This window comes from Carettochelys insculpta, chromosome 6, assembly GCF_033958435.1.
Source record: "Carettochelys insculpta isolate YL-2023 chromosome 6, ASM3395843v1, whole genome shotgun sequence".
Lineage (NCBI taxonomy): Eukaryota > Metazoa > Chordata > Testudines > Carettochelyidae > Carettochelys > Carettochelys insculpta.
In genome coordinates this window covers 68,007,679-68,029,579 of record NC_134142.1, presented here as the reverse complement: position 1 = coordinate 68,029,579, position 21,901 = coordinate 68,007,679, and the positions used below count along the sequence as shown (strand labels likewise).

The following is a 21,901-nucleotide window of genomic DNA, read 5'->3' as shown; positions in this document are numbered from 1 at the left end:
CTTTACGCACAAAAAAACAAACTAATCCCTCACCCCAAAATAAAATCGTAACTCTAAAACTTCATTCAAGTGATAGATGGGAATATCTCAAATTCTACAGTGAAACCTCAGAATTATAAACTCGTTGGGGACAGAGGTTGTTTGTTACTGTGAACAAAACAAATGAACACTGATGTAAAAAGAACTGCGAAACTTTACTATGAAGAAGGAAAATGCAGCTTTCCCTTTATTTTTTTTAAACTAGTTTTATGTCTAAATGAGTACTGTGCTGTATTTGCTTTTCTATTTTTTGGGCCTCTGATGCTGCATGACTGTGTTAGCGCAAAACTGTGTGGTTCTACTCAGGGCTTAAGTAGCATACAGTAGGCCCCCGACTTACATCATTTCGCCTTGCGCGTTTCTTGGAATAACATGAGTTTGAAATCAACAATTACGGCCAAGTTGCTGCGCCTTGCTACCAGGCCCTGGTGTACCCCTGCTGCCTGCAGTATGCCTCAGCCACCCCTCCTGCTGGGCTCTGCTGCCCCCTTCCACTCCCTGCTGCCCATCTCAAAACTTCAGGGACTCGGCAGCTGCGGTGAAGATGGTGGCAGCTCCACGTGCCTGCTAGCTGGCATGGTGGCGCTGCGCGGGGTGCTCACCCTGCTGCTCTCACCACCCCGGTTCTGCTTTGCGGCTCCCTGTGCCCACCAGGTGGCGTGGCAGTGCCGTGAGCAGCACCACTGCACCAGTTGGCAGACGCACTGAGCCACAAAGCCAGGGACGAGGGCGGTGGAACATCAGGGTGCGCGCTGTGAGCAGTCCCACTGCACCAGCCAGAAGGCGCGCAGAACCATGGACTGGGGCAGCAAGAGCAGCAGGGTGAGTGCCACAAGCAGAGCTGACGTGCAGAGATGCCACCATCTTCAACAGGACTGCTGAGCTCCTCCGCCACTGGCAGCCCTGGCGTGGAGGGATCCGAAGGTGGCAGGACACCCTGCTCCCTGGGCTAGCTCTTTGCCCCCGCCCCGTCCCCATCCCAAGTTACATGAAATGTGGCTTACACATGGTTGCCCGGGAACGCAACCTGTGCTTAAATACGGGATTTACTGTATAAGTAATATATGGGCTTGTGCTGATCCTATGTATGAGGTGAATTTCATCACAGATGTATTGTATGGAGTAACAAATTGCCTTCTCAGTTTGAAAACAAAAACAAATCCTGAATGAACAGTTTGTCAAACAAGTTGATCACAAACTGGCTGATCACAAATTTTCTATGGACCTATTATGGACCTGTTATAACTGATTCAGTAGGGAAAGGTTGGTGGGTTGGGGCTGTGGGAGAGGAGTAGGGGGGTTCAGCTTGGGGTGGGTTACGGCTACAGTGGGGCGGTGGGAGGAGTTGACCTGGGGCTGCACAGCCCTGAGGGGGGTTGAGCAGGAGCTGCACATGGGTGGGGTGTGAGTCACAGATGTGCAGGAGGAAGGGTGTGAGCAGGGCTGCGAGGGACTGGTGGGGGAGCGGGGCTGCAGGGGGTTTGAGCTGGAGCTGTGGGGAGTTTGAACCATGGCTGGGGGAACGGGATTTTGAGTTGCGCTTAACTCTCGTTAATGCGAGTTAAGCACAACTCAAAACTGAGCATTTCAAGGGATTACTGTACATTGGTTTTGAGTTTTTATTAGGGTAGTTTTGTTAACGTAGTGTAGGCTCACATACCATTTGATTAAAATATTTATCAACTTATGTACTTTTGGAATTAAACAGCCAATAAAATATTTGTTTTGGTTAGGATTTTAATACAAAACTCTGGAGCATTTTGAAACAGTCAAGTCTGAGTTACAGCACGCGGGAGTGAAATTGACTAGCTCCAGAAAGTAACTACCCAGTGTTAACTCAGCCTAAGTTAAATGCAGCTGTAACCCACACAACTTCTGGGTGAGGTTCACCATCCCATGTAGTAGCACTCAGACTGAATCTCCTCTACAGCTTTTTCAGAGAGCTGGTTATCTTTTAGCTCAAACCACAGCATCTCATGCGCTAAGCTCCAGAAGTCCAAGGTTGGAGTCCCCCCGTGGGCAATTACACAGCCACCCCCAAAAAGCAGGTTGCATTTCCACATAAGCTTGCTTCCATCAAGGTATGAGGCTGAATTCATCGAGTATTTGTAGGATCTCACTCAGATTTGAGCTCAGGCCCCACTTCTGCCCACGTGCAAATCAGCTTTGCCTGGGCCAGCAAGCACTCAGGCTCTCGATCTCTCTACTGGCTAGGAGGACGAGTAGCAGTGCAAGCCCTTCTGCGTCTTGTCATTTTGTAGCATGGAGGTAGCTGAAGCTGTGGCTGAGTCGGACGGGCTGGGCAGTGCTGCACGGATCTGCTTGGACGGCTGTGAAACCCAGCTGCAGCCATTGTGGACCTGGCTTTCCTATGCCGGGGGGGGGGGGGGGGGTTCTCACGTGCAGGCTGGGGAGCAGGCAGCCCGCGAGCCTGACTCCCAAGGGGATGAGGTTGCAATGCGGGAGCTCCCTACCCCCGGGGCAGGGTCCTGCTCCTGCGGAGCTCAGGTCAGCAGTGTCCGTGCTTCTGTGCGAGCTGAGCTGCCTGGAGGCTAGGAAGGTATCACACCTCTGGGGCGGCGGGGGCTGGACTCCCACGTGTCCGCACACAGACACTGCCGTGCTGGCCTAGCGTGGCTTGGGCCCGCCCCGCCGCTCTCCTGCAGCAGCGGCTAGGGGCGGGGGGGCAGGCTGTCCCTTTAAACGCCGGCTCTAGCCGTTTAGGGTTCAGCCCCGCCTCTTCCCCGGCTCTGCCCGGCCGGCGCTAGAGGTGAGCTAGCGCGAGAGCGCGGGCGGAGCCACGCGGGCGGGGAGAGGGCGGGGGCAGCCGGCGGCTCGCGCTCTCGGCGGCTCACGCGAGGCTGGTGCGGACGGGACGTTCTGCTGCCGGTGCCGCTCCGGGTCCGTCTGCGGCCGCGAATGTTCCATCCGCCGAACCCTGCGCCCGGCTGCGCTCCCCGCCTGCGCTCCCCGCCTGCGCCCCAGCGCGAGCCGCGGCCACGCGGGCCTTGCCGCCAGCCTGCAGCGCCTCGCGGGCGGGGGCAGAGCCCGCTGACCTGCCAGGGAGCTGCTGGGTGAGTGGCCTCCGGGGGGGAGGCGGGGGTCAGCTCCGGCCGGAGAGGCACGTGTGTGAGAGGGCGGGGGCTCGCCCCCCACCCCCGCCCTCGGCCTTCTGGGCTCGCACTTCGGTAGAGCTCGGGGTCCTGCCTGGGCGCCGGGACCTGTCACTAGCCAATCGGGACCGCCCCGCTTCCACGCAGCCCTGCCTGGGCTCTCGCAGCATCCGCTGTCGTTGGGAGGGCGGCTGCCGCCGCCGCCGCCTGGAAGGGCGTCCGCGGCTCCGATGCGCCAGGTCTGCTCCCAGGGGTACTAAGGGGTGTGCTTAGGACTGGGGTCGGTGAGAGCAGAGTCTCTTCCTGAGTCCATTGCGGCGTGCCTGGCTGTGACTGCGGCTCCGTTGTGTCCCATTGGCTGGAGGGCAGACGCCCAAGGGAAATCCCATTGCTTGAGTCTTCTAAAACTAGCCTGGACAAAGCCTCTCTCAGGTCAGCCCTACAGTGTCCCCAGGGAATCGACTAGATGAGCTATAGCTCTCTGTTTCTGGCGCCTGTGAAAAGAAAAGTTCCTTTTATTTTTTTAAGCGGTAGAAATTGGTTAGAGGCAGAAAAAGCTCTCCTGGTAAAACAAACTTTGTCGATGCCGGTAACGTTTAGTTCTTTTGTGTCTCCTGCAGTAGACTGCTGGGGTGATAGTTCGGAAATGGTGGATTTCCTGTGAAAAGCTGAAACTCTCTGTCTCACTGCTGTCTCCTTGAAAATTGTTGCTTGACTTTAATGGTTTTGCTAGTTAATCATGTTCTGGAAAGTGAAACCGAATGCTTTCTTTGTATCCATACTAAATATTTGAGTTCTGTTTTGCCAGTTTCTTTTTGTGGGGCTAGATTTAAAATAATTTAGTTGTTAAATAGAAAGAAAGATGGGAACAACGAGCGAAAAGAACAAGTGACTCAAAAGTGCATTATTAAATTAAAAGTGTGTAGACTCTTACAGATGCAACCAACTCCTCTTCCAGGAAACATGATATGGAAGTTTTGTTAATCATTGACTGTAGACAGCATGTTGATCTTGATTCCTAAAAAGTCAGCTTAATGTGATTAATTTACCATCTACAGCAGAAACAAATATTGCTTTTTCCTGCCAAGGGAAACTTAGCTGCTGTGTTTGGTCTGACTTCCCTAATGTTTTTGTAGACAAATTTTGGGGGTCTGCAACTAGTGAGAAATAGAAGAATAGGATTAATGTGTTTGACTTCTTGAATAGTTCTAGAATGCAAAGTCTAACCTAAATCACTGTTAATTTTTGAAACAACCTGTGTATTTACTATACTATGTAAATAATGAACAATTTTCAGTTGAATTTTCTTACTAGTCTATGAGAGTAACTCTAAAGTTATCCCAGTCAGCCTTTCAGACTACTTTCTAGTGTGGAGGAGACTGGTTGAATGCTTTATTTTGGGTGATAAAAGATTGAGGCATGTGTATATAGCAGTTTTAAATCTAATAAATTGATAGTCCTTGTGCTCTGCAGACAGTATTGATGTGTGTGGACTGAGATATACTGATGAAAAGTGCTATGGTGAGGCCTAGTTATTTATTAGTTTAGGTGTTTTATCTTGTTAAGTAGATCTAACAACTTCCACTTCCTTATGTGAAATTTGAGTTCAGTTGTGGGGTAGGTGGGGAGCACATGCATTTCTCTTGCATTTATTTGTGTAGTAGTACAGGTTGAACCTCTCTAGTCCAGCACACTCTTGTCTGGTCATACCCATTGTCTGGCATGATTTTAGTTAGTCAGATGTCCGCTTATGATTTGTGTGGCTAAGTTTCACATTATCCCATAAAACTTGTTTACAGCCACCAGTCCTGGGTTTCAGTGTTCTGTGTTGTTTAGCTCTCATTTACTCCTAAATATCTTCTAAGAGACCCACTAAGCAGTGGAAGTGTTGGTAGTACTTTTAAACAATATTGACCTTCCATGGTTCAGCAAATTCTCATGGTACACACTGTTCAGGTCCAGACTGAATCAGAGTAGAGAGGCTCAACCTAGAAGCTGAGCATCATGTGGCTATACACTATGTAAGCATGTAAAGAACTTCCTGAGTTTAGCCTTAATGGCTTTTAGATGTTTATAATAAATACATAAGTTTTTTAGCTGGTTCTAAATATCCCCTAAAGAACTTGTAACTCGCCTATTGTAAGACTGTAAGTATGTTAAAATCGGTGGGTTGAAAAAAAGCTTCAAGTGAAAATGAAACTGAGTGGTCAATTTTCAGTGTTCGGAAGGAGAGAAATGGAGGAAAATGAATAACCAGTAAACCAGTGATTCATTTCTAATACCTTATTATGGAATATTTTAAAATGATGATGTGCCTTCATACAGGACTTAATAAATACCCATAGGTTTGAATGGGTTTATTTAAGGGGAAGCTTAATTATTGTGAGTGGATGGGTTTTGGCTTATTATAATGTAGCTTTTATTTGATGTTGTCCCAGGATGGAGGGCATCAGAAGTGTAGGGTGGAAATGTTCTGAAGTGTTGAGTTGCAAAGAATGGAGAAACGGACTCAACACTTCATATCTCATTATACTTCCTAGTGGCTTTTTGTGCATCTTCTCATAAATGCTGTTGTGTAATGGTGCGTCACTTGGCAGGAGTTTCATGTTACAGTAATTCCTAGGTTGGTTGGTGTTTTTTGAGAAGTGCAGTTTGTTCTAGAAACTTGCATTTTAGAACAACAGGCAGAAGTTCTTTAGTACCACTTAAGAAGGGTTTTTAACACTTACATTTCTGGTTTAGTTCCAAGGCATCTTTACTCTCAGCTGCTCAGCCCCTTTCTCAGACTGTGCCAAAGACAGCAGACACCAGCTTGCTGTTTGAATTCTGCATCAGAGGTGAGAGGATGACATTACCTTGTTTCCTCTTCAGTAACAAATCCTTTAATATTTTGCTTCCTTTTTCCAGGGCTAAAGCAGAAGTGAAATGGTCATTCTCGGTAACTTGGGAATTGCCCAGGCACTGTACAGAAAGGGGAGGGTTTCTCTTCTCAGTTTGCATCTGTAACTGGGACTTGTAATGTGTCTGAGTTTTGTTTCCTCTTGATGAACAAACAGAGGATGATTTACATGTTAAACCTCAGTTCTCTAAGATTCAGAAGCGGATAGTACAAGCATAAATGTGGTTTTGTGTTAGAAGTTGATGGCTGATGACTAGTTTAGAAACAGATTTACGAACAGATGTCTGCCCTCTTTTCTTCCACACTGTTCCTCTCCACAGATATAAGTGGAAGGTAAAATTCTTTTGTGGCATCATAATTTATGGATACACATTAGATTAAAGGGTCACAGCAACTTTAAAAAAATCACTTTCTTTTTTAAACTTAATAGAGTAAAACGTGACGGTAACTTAAAGAAAATAACTGCACATTTGACAATATGCGATTAAGATGGGCTTTTTCCTGTTGCGTTTGCATCTTACACAACAGTGAGGGAAAGAATAACACTCTTTAAAAATTGGAAAATTCAGTTTCCAGCAGGGTGGATTGATATAAATGAAGGTGATACAAATCACAAAAACAAAGGGTTGGGTTTTGTGTGTGTTTTTTTTTTTTTTTTTTTTTTAAATCAAGTTAACCGCACAAACAAGACAGACTGTGCTTATTTTTGAATAAGTCTCACTGAACGTGCTAGCACTTCTGTTCTTCGAGAGAACAAATATAGAATGGGGTTCCCTTGGAAAAGCCGAGTGAAGCTGAAGTAAAATAGGGACTGGATTTATGACATTACCATTATGATCTGTGGTCATGATGTTAAAAATAAGGAACATGTATTTAGTTATATAAAATTAAATTACACTCAGTGGAAACTGGCACTTCTAGATTTCTTTTAGGGTACCTCAACTACAGGTAAGATTGACTGTGCCACAGTCAATCTCGAGTTTGATTCAGTGTGCCTGATAGGAATATGCTAAATCAAACCTGCAAGGAACCTGTGTCAGTGCTAATACTCCTGCCCCTCTTTGGAAGTAAGGGATGTCAATGGAAGCAAATGCTCCTGTTCAGTGGAGTCAGCACAGAAGCACAAATTTAATATAGGTCAGCTCTAGCTGCATAATTAATGTAGCTGGAATTAAATACCTTAATTCAACCTTCTGCAATTGTGTAGACCTGCCATCACCAAAACATTCTGTATGGTATACTTGAATGATAGATTCTAAATCTAGGTAACTAGTTTCACAAGCCATAAAGATTAGCTAAGCTAAATGTTTTTTCCTAGCACCATCACACACAGCAAACAGCTTGAGAATTTACTTGCCAAATCACCCTTATACTAAAAGGCATAGAGTCTTAAACAATTCTTTTGCAATGTATCATTCTTGAAGTTACTAATAAGTTGATCCACTCAGCTACATCCACATCTTCAGCCCCATCATTCTGTCCTAATAAGAAACTTTTTCTCATGATGTTTCATTCTTGCAACTAGGCCCTGCATTATCTTCTTGCACCACTTACACTTGACACAATTTCCTTTTTTTTTTTTTTTAAATCCAGAGCACTAATTTCTTCAAAATATTCCTAGAGAGGGCCTGTCTTATACCCAGAAGCTATTACTGCTTTTCTTTGGTAAAAGTGGGGGGGGGGGGCAGATATTGGAAGCTGAGTGAGTGTGTTTCTTTCCAGTCCATTCCACTGTCCTTTCCCATTCTGTCTCCATCTCCTTTTTTATATTTTGTCTCTACTTTAAGACAATGTCTCAGTTCTCTCCTCTGCTGTGCTTGGCTAAGACCCACCACATAAGCACACAACAAAAACAATCCTATCCAGCTTGTCTGTCTTTGTGCATCACTTTAGTCTGCTGAGAAACAGCAGTTGAATGCCCAGCACTTTCAAGAAGGAAGAGCTAGTAGAGCCATAAATTCATTTTTGAGATTGTAAATGTATATGCACCATGTCTGTGATGAGACTTTTGTTGTAATGTCGTATTTTAATTTTTAAAAACAATAAGTAAAATCAGATTTTTTTTTAATCCTCTTTAATCCACCCTGATTTCTAAATCTCCAGATCATTGGGAGGGGGATTTTTTGGGTGGTATACCTGAAGCCACCTTTAAAATGATCTACAATTTTATAATACTACCAACTGAAGAAAAAAGGTCTCATTTTTCCTTGTCTTAAACCAGGTTAAGTGACGGCCATAACCAAAAAGAACCTACTTTAGAAAGATTTTTACGTGAGTACTTTTTTTTTTTTGGGTGAAAGGTTCCGAATCAGACTGTGCTGCAATTGTTCTGTAGTCAGAAAGCATCAAAGTTCCCTTAGCCACTCCCATCTCCCTTGCATGGTCCTCAGTGTGACTCTGCCTTGGCCTGGAAGGGCCATCTTCCGGGTGAGCCTGTGTGAGCCATTCAGTTGTTTCTCTCTGAGACTGAAACAGATGTTGAATGGCAGTTGGAGCATTTGGTAGTGTCTCAGAACTGGACTGCGGTAGGACTGAGGCCTTTTTTCACCTAGACCAGTGTTTGTGAATGCGTGGTACGCATACCCTTTGGGATGTGCGAGAGAAGTCGTGGGTGTACGCATGCTGTGCAGCTCTTTGAACAATAAAATGCTTACCAGAGCTGCAAGGGCATTGTGTACCACTCTGCGCATGTCCCTTCCCTGGTGCTTGGAGGGAGAAGTGTGTGGTGGTGGCTCCGGTGAGTCACCGGTGTTGGATTATAGCCAGGGAGGAAAGAGGGTGATGTGCCTGGCTCTGGAGGAAGGGAAATCGGGTTAAAGTGGGGAGGGCTGGGGCTATCTGGCAGAGCCAGTCTTAGGGGCAGGGGAGCTGGATGGTTGTCTGGGGCTGCCAATTTCAAGGGGCTGCCGAAATGGTCGGGCTTGTATGGGGCTGGATTCAGCAGGCACCTGTTGCATGGGGCTGGTGGAGGGGCAGGGCTGCCGCTGAGTGGCCTGGTGGCTAGGGTGCACTGCAGGAGGGGGTGCAGCAGGGCCTGGCAGGAAGGCTCAGCAGTGGCAAGGGCACTCTTGCTGCTCCCCCTCCCTCCGCTGGCAGCCCCCCACCCTCACCCAGTGCCTCCTGTTTGCCTGGGGCTGCCAATTAGTTAGGCAGCAGGGTTGGTCCTGGCTTTGGTGGAGGGGGGCTGGGGGTGGGGCGGAGTTGGGCTAAAGTGGAGAGCAGGGGGTGCCTGGCTCTGGAGGAGGGGAAGAGGATTGGGTTAAAGTGGGAAGTTGCCGGTCCCTGGCTCTGGAATTTTAACTTTAATAGGAAACGCTAAATTAAGAAATCAGTGTCTCCAGAAAATGGTTTAATTTTGGCCCTCAGAAGCTCGAAACCTAGGTTTGAACATCTGATTTCATCCAAACGAGCTCAAATTTTACATTAAACTATTTTCTTGTAATTTCATTGATGTATATATTTTTATGCAAGCATATGTATGAATAAAAATATTGGACTTCTTTATGTTCATCTAATTTTGTATCTTCTCAGTCATAAGTACCATGACAAGTTTTATTGCCTATAGGCAATTTTTTCCAACTAACCAGTTACAATTAAGATATTTAAATAAATGTCTTGCAATGGTAGAAAAAAGTTTGCATGTCTGAAAATTGGGGCCACTTGGGGTTACTTACACATTTTTTTTCTTTATTTGAAAAAAAGAGTACTTTATTTAGTGGGGAAAAAAGGGGGCGGGGGTGCTGTGAAACACAGGTGTAGACCACTGAATAGCCAGATAACAGCAATTATTTTGGCATCCAGCAACTTGTCTTGGATTCAGCAGGGTGACCCACATGTCTCCCAGGAGCAATCCAGTCTCAATTTTTAACTGTTTTCTGTAACACTGAGAGAATCTTTTCAACTCTCCAAAAAGTAAGACCTTTGCTGTTAATAACCTGTTCTTCAGCTGTGCACTTCTCCAGGAAGAAACCCAAGGTTGTTTGTGTAGTTGTCATTCCACTTTAATCTTTCTGCCTTCGCCACAAAAGCTGCAGTGATGACTCTTTCTCAACTGAGAAAGGACTGACATGTCTGCTGTAGTCTGCTTCAGGCTTTTTTTTTTTTTTTTTCAGGGCTCTGGCTTTATTTTTTCAGTATGCAATTGAACAGAACAACTGCTGTCCATTCCCAGTAACCTAGAGTCTGCTGCAGTGGCAGTTCTATTCTTTGCAGGTATCTGAAGGCTACTTTCCTGAAAGCAGTGACCTGCCACAGCAGCCAGTTTGTTTCCTGTAGCTCTGTCACCCTGCCCAAGAGTTTTTATTGTAGGAACTGTCCTATCCCCTCCAGGTCTCTCAGGACAGGCCTACACCGTGGCTTGTAAATATGTTTCTAGCTCATCGCTGACAGGTGAGGTGGGGCCTACCTCCCCTTAAATGACTAGCTGTCCTGGGACAGCAGAGCATTGACATTTTAATTATTACTTTCTAAAAAGCCTACATTTTAAAGAAAAACACACCTGTCTCAGTGTAATAAAGTGAAGGAAAAACCATTATACAGATCTTCCCATATCTAGCCAAATAAATTAAGTCAAGTGCTTCTGGTGAGTTCCTTCACACATTGCGGAGCCATTTAAAAACTTGCAGGTATTGGCAAGGCTGCCTGAATAGAGGTTTATAGTAAATGTGAAGTTTCACTTTTTGAGCAGGTAGGGTTAGATTCCAGTCTCCATCATATTCAGATCTGAAGTAATTCTGGATGTAGATGAGTTACTTTAGATTTATATTAATATGACAGTTGCTGTACTAGAACTTGGGGTAAGTGGATAATTCTTCAGTATACTATGTGTAGCCAACCAGGCTCGGGTTCCCCAGAGACGAGGCTGCACCCAGAAGGCGAGTGCTATATTTGATTTATTGAAAGCACGTGACACCCGCGGCGGGAGCCCCGGAGACGCCGCAGTCACCTGTGGGGGGGGAAAAGCCGACGCGCCAGAGCTTCGCTCGGGGAGAGGCTCTGTAACAGGCCTCCTAACACTAGCTGATAAAGCTGAGCTCATTAACATAAGATTGCCTAAAATTGCCTATGCATTTCTTATCACTGTCTCTTGCGGCCTACTGCCAGCATAGCCTTGAAATCTTGGCAAGCGCGCCTTGTTCTGCCCCTGTTCCCATGGCAGTTAGTTTTGCAGCTTTCACCTTGCGCAGACTGGTCTGTTTAGATTCTCCTGAGGATTCACAGAGGGGTCGGTCTGCTCTCATGAGACCGTTACAAACTCTTCTCGCACCCTACACTTTGTATTTTGGTTAACTTCTCATTGTGTCTGTTTAGGAGGCCTGCCCTATTGTGGGTTTGTTTGGTTTTTTTTGTTTTGTTGCAGCTTCACAAGCACAATTCCCTTTGATTTCCGTGGGAGACTTGGGCACAGAGCCACTGCAGAATAGTTCTTCAGCTTTGTGGAGTTATATCTGTAGGAAGTGGACTTCCTTGCGCTGCAAGAAGTGAAACCTACTAATTTGGCTGTTGGTTGCAATACAAAAAAGAATGAGTAAAAACAGGAAATAGTGTTTTAGCTCATCTGTCTTTGTGCTGCAGTCCTGAGACAGGATATTTTCAAAGAACGCACGTAGTGCTGTAGTTCAGAATTACCCGAGCGTTGCTAGTAACAAATCCTTTGGCAATAACTCTTTAAACATACTCTGAGTTTTACCTTTTTGCTTTTTGCCAAACCATGTGTCTCTAATGTGTGTATTCCTCCTAAAGTAGGGCTCAATGGCAGTGGAAACGCAGCAAGCTTAGTGGTAGCTAATACTTTTTTTTGTGGCAATGCAAGAGTATTAACAAAGGGGCTCTCTCCCCTCAGTTGTGAAGACTCGTGTTTCTTAGTCCTCCTCATTTTCTCCTTGCCTGCATCTTTTACTTCACGAATGTGAAAGGTAGGCAGGCTTTCTTCACAGGGAAAAAAACCTGTGTTTCATGCCACTCTGTTAACTTCCCAAGGGGGAGTTCTAGCCTTTAAATTGGCCCACCCAGCAGTAAATCCTTTTCCCTAATGCAAATGTGCAAAAGCACAATGTTGGTGGTTTTACTTGTCTGTTGCCTCTCTGACCATAACCTTGTACATAAGACACAGCTGACAGCGCACAGTGAAATGAAATTTGCTTCTGGAAGCACTCCTGCATCAAAGGACAGCCACTGCAGTCTACTCTGTTCAATCTGAGTTCATTGTAAACCTCTTTGCAGCCAGAGATAATGTAAACTAACTTGGTAGAAAAAGTCCACTTTTAAAATATAACTGTACTTATTAAACAGTGCACCATTTTAGGTTAGTACCCAATAAAGAAAGTAGATACTAACTAGTTTGAACTCCCCATTTTAAGTTTTATGAAATCCCGTTTCAGTGAAAATGTTGAGGTGCTCAATCCAGTTTTCTTTTCGCATGTTTTTTAGTTTACAAAACCACATTAAATCAATGCAAGAGCAAGAAGAGGAAATGAAATAGCCTATAAAATAGTAAGTGAAAGTAATCAGGTTAGGTTTTGTTTGTTTTGTGATGAAGTTAAATAGATGGTGAAAATTGAACTAGAAAATTCTTTTGCAATATACTAAGGCTACGTCTACACTAGAGTTTTTTGTGTGTAGATGCTCCATGAGCTTTATCTACAAGAGCCGTGTAGTCACTCCAGAGGGCCCTTTAGTTGTCTACGGAGTGGATCAAAAAAAATCTCTTATGTGTAGACATGATCTGTCGACAGAAGCGTTGTTGGAAAAGCTCTTCCGACAGTAACGTCTGTAGACCTATGCTTCTCGTATAGGTGTAGCCTTCGTAGTATGGACACATTAGGATATCGCTGTATTGCAGCTGGAAGGTGCAGTTCCCATCCGGGTGGATGGACTTACAAAAGGTTATCTGGAGCTAGCATACTAAAAATAGTCTTAATGGGCATGATGGCACTAGTGTTTGGGTCACTTGAAATTGGACCCAGAGCGTCGGGCTGGCTTGGATTTGGGTAGGTAGCCTGAGCCACTGCCAATGCTACAACAGCCACAGTGCAGTTTTTAGTGTTAGACTCACATTGGGCCATGCAAAGCTATCTATCTGTGTTGGGAACCCTTCTTCCCAAGTGCAGTGCGGACATACCCCCCTCCCCTTTTTAATGTTGTTGATGTCCTGTGTGTGAGGGCTGCACAGTGAGGTACTAACTCTAAATAAAGTTTGTCTCTTTCAACAAGGTAAGTCTGTGCTTTGTGGTGTGCCTGTTGAAGGTTTTTAAAGGGTACGTATCCAGCTGGTCTTCCAGGAAAGCTGTTAGTTTATATGCCGTATTTTAAATGTGTAGATGAATGATGTGTCTGAGCTTTGATATTTTTGCCCTAAAACAAAGCTTCTGAATTTTTTTTCTGATTTGGTGACTTGAATCTCTTGACAATCTTTGAAAATAGGTATTAAATTATACTGAGAGCTGTCAATTTTCATTAAATCTTGGAGCCCACTTAAACACCTGCTTTTTTTTTTCACTTTTTTTAAAAAAAGTGAATGTCAGAGTAGACTAGCATACCAATACTCTGAAACATGCTTAAATGGAGAAACTGGATAAGAGGTGTGTTAGCTGTGGCCATCCAGTAATGCAAAAGGTAAAAAGCAATAAAGAAAATTGAAATGTAACGAAAGAATCTTAATTTGGCTCGTTAGCAATCCCTGCTGACTTAGGCTGTCTGTGTATGTGTATGTATTTAATTTTTTTCTTCAAAAGAAGACACTGACACCAAATTTGACTCTCTTCACACTATTACATCACTTCAAGAACAACTGTTTAATATAAAAAATACTAGTCTTTTTGTGAAGTAGATTGTGTACTCTGCTTTTAAAAGAGGAAAAAATCCAAAGAAATGGCCTAACGCTGCTCTGACCTTGTATAATACCACACAGTTATCTCTGCCAATTTATAGGCAACCTGTAATCAGTCTGCCAAATATAGGATCTTTTCACAAAAGATATAAATCCAAATGAACCTCCCAGGAGGCTTTCTGTTGGCAGAAGGAAGAAGTCCATGGTGAAGACTGCAAGATACAAAGAAGCAAGAGCTTTTGGGAAACCAGTAGTGTTGCTTCACAATATTGCCAGAAGAGCACTGTGGCAGAGCTACATGCCAAAAGTTAACTTCTGTGTAACAAGCACAAGGTTACAGTGGAGATTACGTCGTGGATTGTGCACTGGTTTCATTTCAGCAGCCTATAAAAACAATTTGCAGAAGCCTCTGAAGTGACCCACGAAGAATTTTTGACAGATTGGGAGAAGGAGCTACTTCCTTTATATTTGCTCTTTGAGAGATCCCGGTGGCTTTAATCTCAATTGCATTAAGTCGGGTGTTCTTTGGTTTTGGTGGAAGACTGATTTTTTTTTGGTGGTCTTGTGTACTTCAAAAGCAAAGGCATTGGGGTTAAATATGTAGTAACAAATAAGAGTTTAAACAACCTGAGTACAGATGATTTCCTTCTCCATCATTCATCTTTTGTCTCTTATGATGTATCAGTTTCCTTAGTTCCTGGTTTGCCCTCTGATCTTTCAAGGTAGAAAATGCAAAGTTATTTTTTTTTGGTTTTTGTTTGTGCTCTTTGGGCCTCCTTTTCCACCTTTTTTTTTTTTTTTTTTTTTTTTAAAAAAAAAAAAAGAGGCGCAAGTCCAGGGGTGCGCAGTAATTTTTAGCTTAGAGTGGGGGTACTCCATGAATTTTTGGAAAGGTGTCAGGGCCTGCACCTTTCTTATGAAATTACTATCTGTTGCAGGGGCAGGTGAGAGACAGCCCAGGGCCTGCAGACTGCATCTGGCCTTCCACTGCCTGGGTAGCAGTGGGGGCTGGTGGCCATGGGCTTTTTAGATAGCTACAGGACCCCCTGTCTGCTGGGGATGGGGGTAACTCCCACAGGCTCCCCTCTGGGGTTGCTGAGGTCCTTGTGACTGCAGGGCTGTCAGCAGGTCTCTGTGCCCCAGCCAGGCTCCCTGCCACAGTGTTCCTGCCAGGGCTTCTTATTGGGACTGGAGTTCCTGTAGTGGAGCTCCCCTACTTGGCTCTCTGCCTCAGGGCTGCTGCTGGGGTTGTCCAGAGCCCACCAGCGGGGCACCACTCCAGCCCCCGACAGCTGGTGCTTTCTGTTCCGGAGCTCTCTGAACCAGCAATAGCCATGGTCTTGCTGGATGAGAGAATTTCAGCCTGTATTACTCATTCAGCATTAGGTTCCATTTTATGCAAATATACATGTTTATCCTTTGTATTGACAGCCTGTACTTGCTTGCTTGACACATCAAGAAGATGTAAGAACCTGCCTATTAACTCTGAATCCTCACTTTCATTCTATTTTATTAAGGTCTTCATCTTCGCTGGTGTCTATACCAGAGGAAGCTTTAGAAACAAGTGCATTTCCTTATCTGCCCCCACCAACCATTTTCAGTTTGCGGTTTCATATGTAGATTGTCCTTCCTGAAGGAACAGTCTGTATGTGTACTAATTCAGTGGCTCTCAGCCTTTCCAGACTACCTCTCAAGAGTCTTTTTTTTTTTTTTTGAACTCTTGCCTTTCATCTTACTTATGAACTACTTGCTTACAAAATTAGACAAAAATATGAATTGTCACAACATACTGCTGAAAAATTGCTTGTTTTCATTTTTACCACATAACTATGAAATAAATGGAACATAAATACTGTTTCCATTTCAGTGTTTCGTCTACTAAGCAATGTAATTGTCATAGCATGAAATTTTTAGTGTTCACTGATGTTGCTAGTGCTTTTTATTAGCTTAGTTTTACAACAGATTATGCATCTCCATGAGTTGACATAATCCCTGGAAGACCTCTGCATACTTCCCTTCCCCCACCTCCCCCCCCCCCCCCCCCCCCGCCCATGGGCAGTGTTCCTTCTAATTTTTTCCATCCATGGGCAGAATAAATTATGTGCACAGAGGCATATGTGGGTGTGGAGCGGAGCACCATAAAAGCACAGGCTGTCTGCCATGGGTGCTCTGCTAATTCGGCATCACAGGACTCTCCTCTGACCCACTGCCCAAGCGTTCAGCTTACAGAGAACACTGTCCACGGACCCATGTAACCCTGACTGAGAGTCGCTGCTCTAACTTGAGCATTTAGATTTCTTGTTGGTTTCTCCATTGTCAAAAGCATCACGTCACTTGGGAATGCAGGTCCCGTGGACTATCAATGAGACTTGTGCTTCTAGGTCCTATAGATACTTGTTTTATAAATCAAAAAATTTTTTGGAGACAGCTACAATTAACAAATGTTAGGTTTAGAACTCAGTATAGTGACATTTCTTGCTATGTGTTGGAACATGTAACTGAAAAATGCAGGTATGTGAGTGGACGAAAGTGAACGCATGTAACTTTCCTCCCTGCTTGTCTCCCTTCCCCTGCTGCTTGCTGTGGTAAAAGTGAACAACAGAAGGCTAGAGATCTGAAGCTCTCCTACCCTTTAACAGAGGTCAGCGATGTCAGTGGTAAAAATGTGGAGGTTAGTAGTAATTCTTCAAATTATTAAATGACATACCCCCACCCACCTGTGTCATGATTACAGAAATTTTGTCCAGTGTTCTTTGTCGTGCAGCATGGTGGCGTGACCCCTGCCCTTTAAAATAGCACACCCAGTAACTAGTCCTATGGTCTGTGGAAGTTTTTCTTGTATTTCTTGGCTTTCCATGCTGATATAAGATGCTGCAGGTTGTGTGTGTGTGTGTGGTTTTTTCCCCCCTCACTCTCAGGAGCTGGAGCGTAGACATACAATGAGGAACACATTGAATCTGATTTAATGTTTTTAAAATGAGTCAACTAACCCAACCTGTAAGCAAGCCCCTTCGTTTTCCGTTTAAATCAATTATTTACTTGTTCCCATAATATAAGAACTGGAGGACACCAAATGAAATTAATGGGTAGCAGGCTCAAAACTAATAAGAGTTTTTTCTTCACACAGCGCACAGTCAACAGGTGGAACTCCGTACCAGAGGATGCTGCGAAGGCCAGGACTCTAACAGAGTTTAAAAAAGAGCTCGATAAGTATTTGGAGGTTAGGTCCATAGATCGCTATTAGCAAGGGGTAAGGTATGGTGCGTAGCCTTTTGTCAAAGGCGGGAGATGGATGGCAGGAGACAAATCGCTTGATCGTTGTCTTTGGTTCACCTCCTCTGGGGCGCCTAGCATTGGCTGCTGTCGGCAGACAGGGTACTGGGCTAGATGGACCTTTGCTCTGACCCAGTATGGCCGTTCTTATGTTCTTAATTTTTCCTGAAAAACTCAAGTGTTACAAAATGTTCATTTTCCAGTTCATCGCTCTACGTTTGTATCATTTGAATGTATAAAAATATGTATGTTCCTAGCAAAATAATAGATATCACAATACGAGTATCGTGACAAGTCGTCTCTGTGCACAGCTGCTTTTTGAGGTAAGGCTGTGCATTAGTCTAGAAGATACGCAAACAGGCACATGTGCAAGCGCTGAAGAGATTCCTACGCGCATGCACATGCCCATCACCAACAAGTTTCAAGCTGCATAGCAGAAATGGCTTACAGATCTGGCCCACTAAAATGGGAAGAAAATGAAAATTTGTATCCATGTTTTAGAACACAAGAACATTTTTGGAAGCTTTCTTTTTTAAAAAAGGATGGAGTTGTGCATGCATTGCAAGTGGTGGTGTAGCCCGATTATTACATGGGAATATTTATAGACTAATAAGTCATCTGTAGTAAACTATTGAAATGAGCGTTTTATTTGGGGATGATAGGTGTAATATTTTCTTAAATTCCAGGGCGCGTTGTTTTTAGTTCTGCGGCAACCTGTATTGATGAGTGGAATTCAAAACTATTTACTGAATAGTTCCCCTCCCCCTCCAGCCACCAAAATAAATCCCAGCATTTACCCAGAATCTTTTTTCTTTTTTTCATCTGTTTGTTGTAAACCTAGGCAGAGAGCTACACGGAAAAACAGAATTGAACTGAAAATGAAGGGATCACCTGTAAACAATATTCCTGGCTGGGCAGAAAGGGGGAAGGTTGAAGATGTGCTTAATTTCAGTCTTAATGTAATGCCTTTTCTTATCGGCTTATTTTCCTCTCCTGTTCATCTTTTAAAAGCTTTCCTGTGTCTTTAATCTGCTCTGCAGGTGACCTTTTTTGATGAGGGGGTACAGGTTGGGCAGTCAATCCATACCTGCTTCTTTCCCCACTTTCATGTGTTCCAAGGCCAGAGGGAGCCATTGTGATCACCTAATACTGTGTCCTTCGTGATGCAGGCCATGCAACTTCCCCAAAATAGATCCTAGAACATGTTGTGTGTGTGTTTTTTTTTTTTTAAAGGCAAACATCTAGTCTTGATTTAAAAATTGTCAGTGATGGAGAATTTAGTGTAGCCCCTGGCAAATTGCTCCAGTGGGTAATTACTCTCTGTTAAAAATTAATTCCTTATTTTCAGTCTGAATAGATCTAGCTTCAATTTGCAGTCTTTGGATCATGTTACACTTTTTTCTCTTCTAGATTCAAAATTCCATTGTTAAATATTTGTTTGCCGTGTAGGTATTTACAGCCTAATTGGTTCACCCCTTAACTTTCACTTTAAGCCAAATAGACTGCACTCTTTCAGTCTCATTATATAAGGCTAGATTTATAATCTTTTGGTCATTTTCATGGCTCTTCCCTAAACCATCTCCAATTTATCAACATTCTTCCTGAATTGTGGGCACCAGAATCGCTGTATTCCAGCAGAAGTTTTTTATATGGAAGTAAAATTAACCTTTCTCTTCCTACTTGATGATGAGCTCCTGTTTATGCATTCCAAAATAGCATTAGCTCTTTTGGGCTCAGCCTCACATGGGGAACTCATGTTCAGCTATTATCCACCACTTCCTCCAAGTCTTTATCCTGGGAAGCAGTGACCCTGAAAGTTTCCCCTGTCCTGTAAGTATAACCTATGTCCTTTTGTTCCTAGACACAAACATTTACATTGTTTTGTCAAAATGTGACTTGTTTGTGTGTGCCGTTTGCCAAACGATGCAGATCCCTGTGAATCGGTGCACTGCTCTCCTTATTTACGAATGTCAGTCCCCCCAGTCTTTGTGCCATCTGTGATCTTTATCCGTAGTGATTTGTATATTTTTTTCCTCGGGTCATTGATGATCTTAAATAAGAAATGGCTGAGGACCTGTACCACCTGACTGGAAACACACCTAGTGAGATGCTCAGTGATAATTATCCATTTACTGTTATGTTTGAGACCTATCAGTTAGCCTTCTTTTAATCCATTTCATATATGCTATGTTCATTTTATATTCTAGTTTTTAAATCCAAACATTGTGCAGTACTAAGTGTAGTGCCTTGCAGAAATTCAGGTATAGTATGTCAACTGTTACCTATGTCAACCAAACTTCTAATTTCATGAAGTTAGACTGTGTTCTTACTTGGGTTTTTAGGAAGAAGGGGCTTTCAAAGTCAGGGGGGTCCTTTTGAAAGGCCCCATCTACAAGATCAGTGCACATTCTGAAAGCAGCACATTCAATTGCACATGGCCACCATTATGCTAATGAGGTGCTGCATATTTGTCTGTGCCTCATTAACATCATCTGAGCTGCCTCATTAACATGCCCCGTGAAGGCTGCATGTGTAAAGACCCAGCTTAAGTGTTCTACATCCTAGTTACGGTAGATTATGATCACTTTAAAGTAGGAGAATATTACATTTAGGATTAACTCTCTGATGTGAAGAAATTGGAGAACCCTATCCTAAATTTCTACTCCTCTGATTATATTGGTCTTTGTTTTTTTATTTTTATTTTTCAAAAGGAAGTGCTGGGCCCTGCATCACATGAGAGGGAATACCAAGCTCTGTTTCAGAATGATTTTATAAAATCTAACAGAAATTAGTCAAAAGAAATTTGCTGCTGCCCAGGTGAAACTTCATGTGCCTGTTTCCTTATCCAAGGACTGGCTGGCTGGTTAGTTATAGGGGTTTGGCTCATACCAAGAACCTAAAACTTCACATAAATCCCAGTTCAGTCCCTGCTTTCAGGAAGAGAATGTGTGCATGTGTAAAGCTGTTTGTTTGCGATGGCCGTGATAGGTTTTTATTCCCGGTATAATGGAGCCAGTATATATATCTCTTTTTTTTTTTTTTAAAGTTGCTTAGACAGTGAGGTCCTGTGGCACCTCATAGATTGACCAGAAATATCAGAGTGTAAGTTTTCTTGGGCAGAGACTCACTTAGTCAAACGCATATAAGTTACTTAGACAACTTTTATAATAGCATAGTTGACTTATGTTTTTTCTCAGGGCAAACAAATTCATGTGAATTAAAGTACTGTGTGCCAGAACTCTTCTTTTATTAAAAAAAAAAAAAAGCCAGGCTCACAGATTCAGTTGTGTGCTGCAATTTTTTTTTTTGCTGACTTTAAAAAAAAAAAAAAAAAAAAGACATTTACTTGTAACACACTTTCTCTTAACATGCTTGGTGTTCTGGAAAGTCAGTGGATTCAGGCAACTGGTAGTGGAAATATGGTGTTGCATATTAAAGTTTATCACAGTGATAAGTGACAAAGGGATTGTTCTGTGAACTTTTTCAAAATGTGTTTATGAAAATGTGGGGTGTTGGACTGTAGTGGTAACTAGATGCTTGTCCACTTTGCTGCTCTGTCGGAACTGTTATGTATTTGTCCACCTTGGGCTTTGAGTAAAAAGGCCCAGGATTTGAGCAAGTTATGCACCCTGACCTGTTTTTGCACTAGAGATGGCTCTTTCCAGTGAGGATTGAGGCAACTATGGGAGGAACCCTGTATTGCTTGCTGTACTTGCTCTGCCACAATACCAGTTGGCAGGGCTGTCAATGATGCTTACTCAAATTTACTGAACCGTCCATGTGCCTGTGGGCCCTCCCCCATCCTGTATTTGGAAGGGAGACCCATTGACTTTAGTGGCGTTTCTCTAAGTTTACATATGTGATGGAGAATAGAATGTGATCCACGGTTTCCACTTCAGGGAGATGTGGTGCTGTGATACCTAAATAGAAGATACATTTGAAAGACTTGATATCGGTGTATTGAAAGTTTACAACTGTCCAAACTTAGAGAGGAATCTGTTACTGATAAAATTATTTTAAAGGTGACCTGTAGTGTTTAGTGGAGGATGAGGTTGATAGCTTTGGAGCTCTTGGTCTTCAAAAAATGTTGCATGGGCACCACAAACACCCTCTTCATTCAGACAATAGTTATTTTGTAATTACTTTCTATAGCATTTGTTGTACTTTCATATGAAGCATCTAGCCATGGCTGGAGAATACTGGAGTAGGTAGGCTTTTGCCATGATCCAGTATTGTAATTCGTCTGTGCGTGCATGTGTGTCTGCACGCTCTATGTACTTCCCTTTGGTCTGGAAAGAGTCTTCTGGGTTGGAAGGGTAGTTCAGTTTCCATAGTGCTTTGTTTGTTATGGTAGCACCCGCAATACGTTAATTACCATCCACAGGAAGTGGCAGACGAGTTTCCACTGACAGGCAAGTAACGTGACAGCTGAGACTGGAGAAAGAGTAAGTACACAATTTAAACCAACCAGGAACTAGCCCATTCCCCTTCTGCTGAGCCAGTGGTAGTAAGTAGATGTCATGGCAAGAGTGAATTTCGAGAAAGTATTTGAAGGATGGGAGAAGTAGGGATTTGCCTTATAGATCAGTTGAGGGTAGAGGCATTCAGTGTGTAAGGATGGCTGTGGAAGTAAGGGGGAAATCTGTTGTGAGAGAAGTAGTTACCCGTTTACTAATGATCCACCCAGGTATGTTAGGGTAATAGGAAGAGTGAAGGGCTCTGAGGGTTGACGGATTTCAATGCGATGTG

The 21,901-nt window shown here is 43.6% G+C and overlaps 1 protein-coding gene across 3 annotated transcripts in view; it reads left to right on the top strand.

The window, feature by feature from the left end:
• Positions 1-1,837: 1,837 nt before the first annotated feature.
• The window catches only part of SUSD6 (sushi domain containing 6), a 118,658-nt gene continuing 98,594 nt past the window's right edge, over positions 1,838-21,901 (top strand). The window contains exon 1 of one of the 3 annotated variants that reach the window (XM_074997176.1): positions 1,838-3,113. The gene's annotated coding sequence lies outside the window, so the exon portion shown is untranslated. Of the gene's footprint in view, positions 3,114-3,246; positions 3,392-3,488; positions 3,585-21,901 lie in introns of those variants that run through there. The other 2 variants (XM_074997178.1, XM_074997177.1) reach the window with 2 other exon arrangements.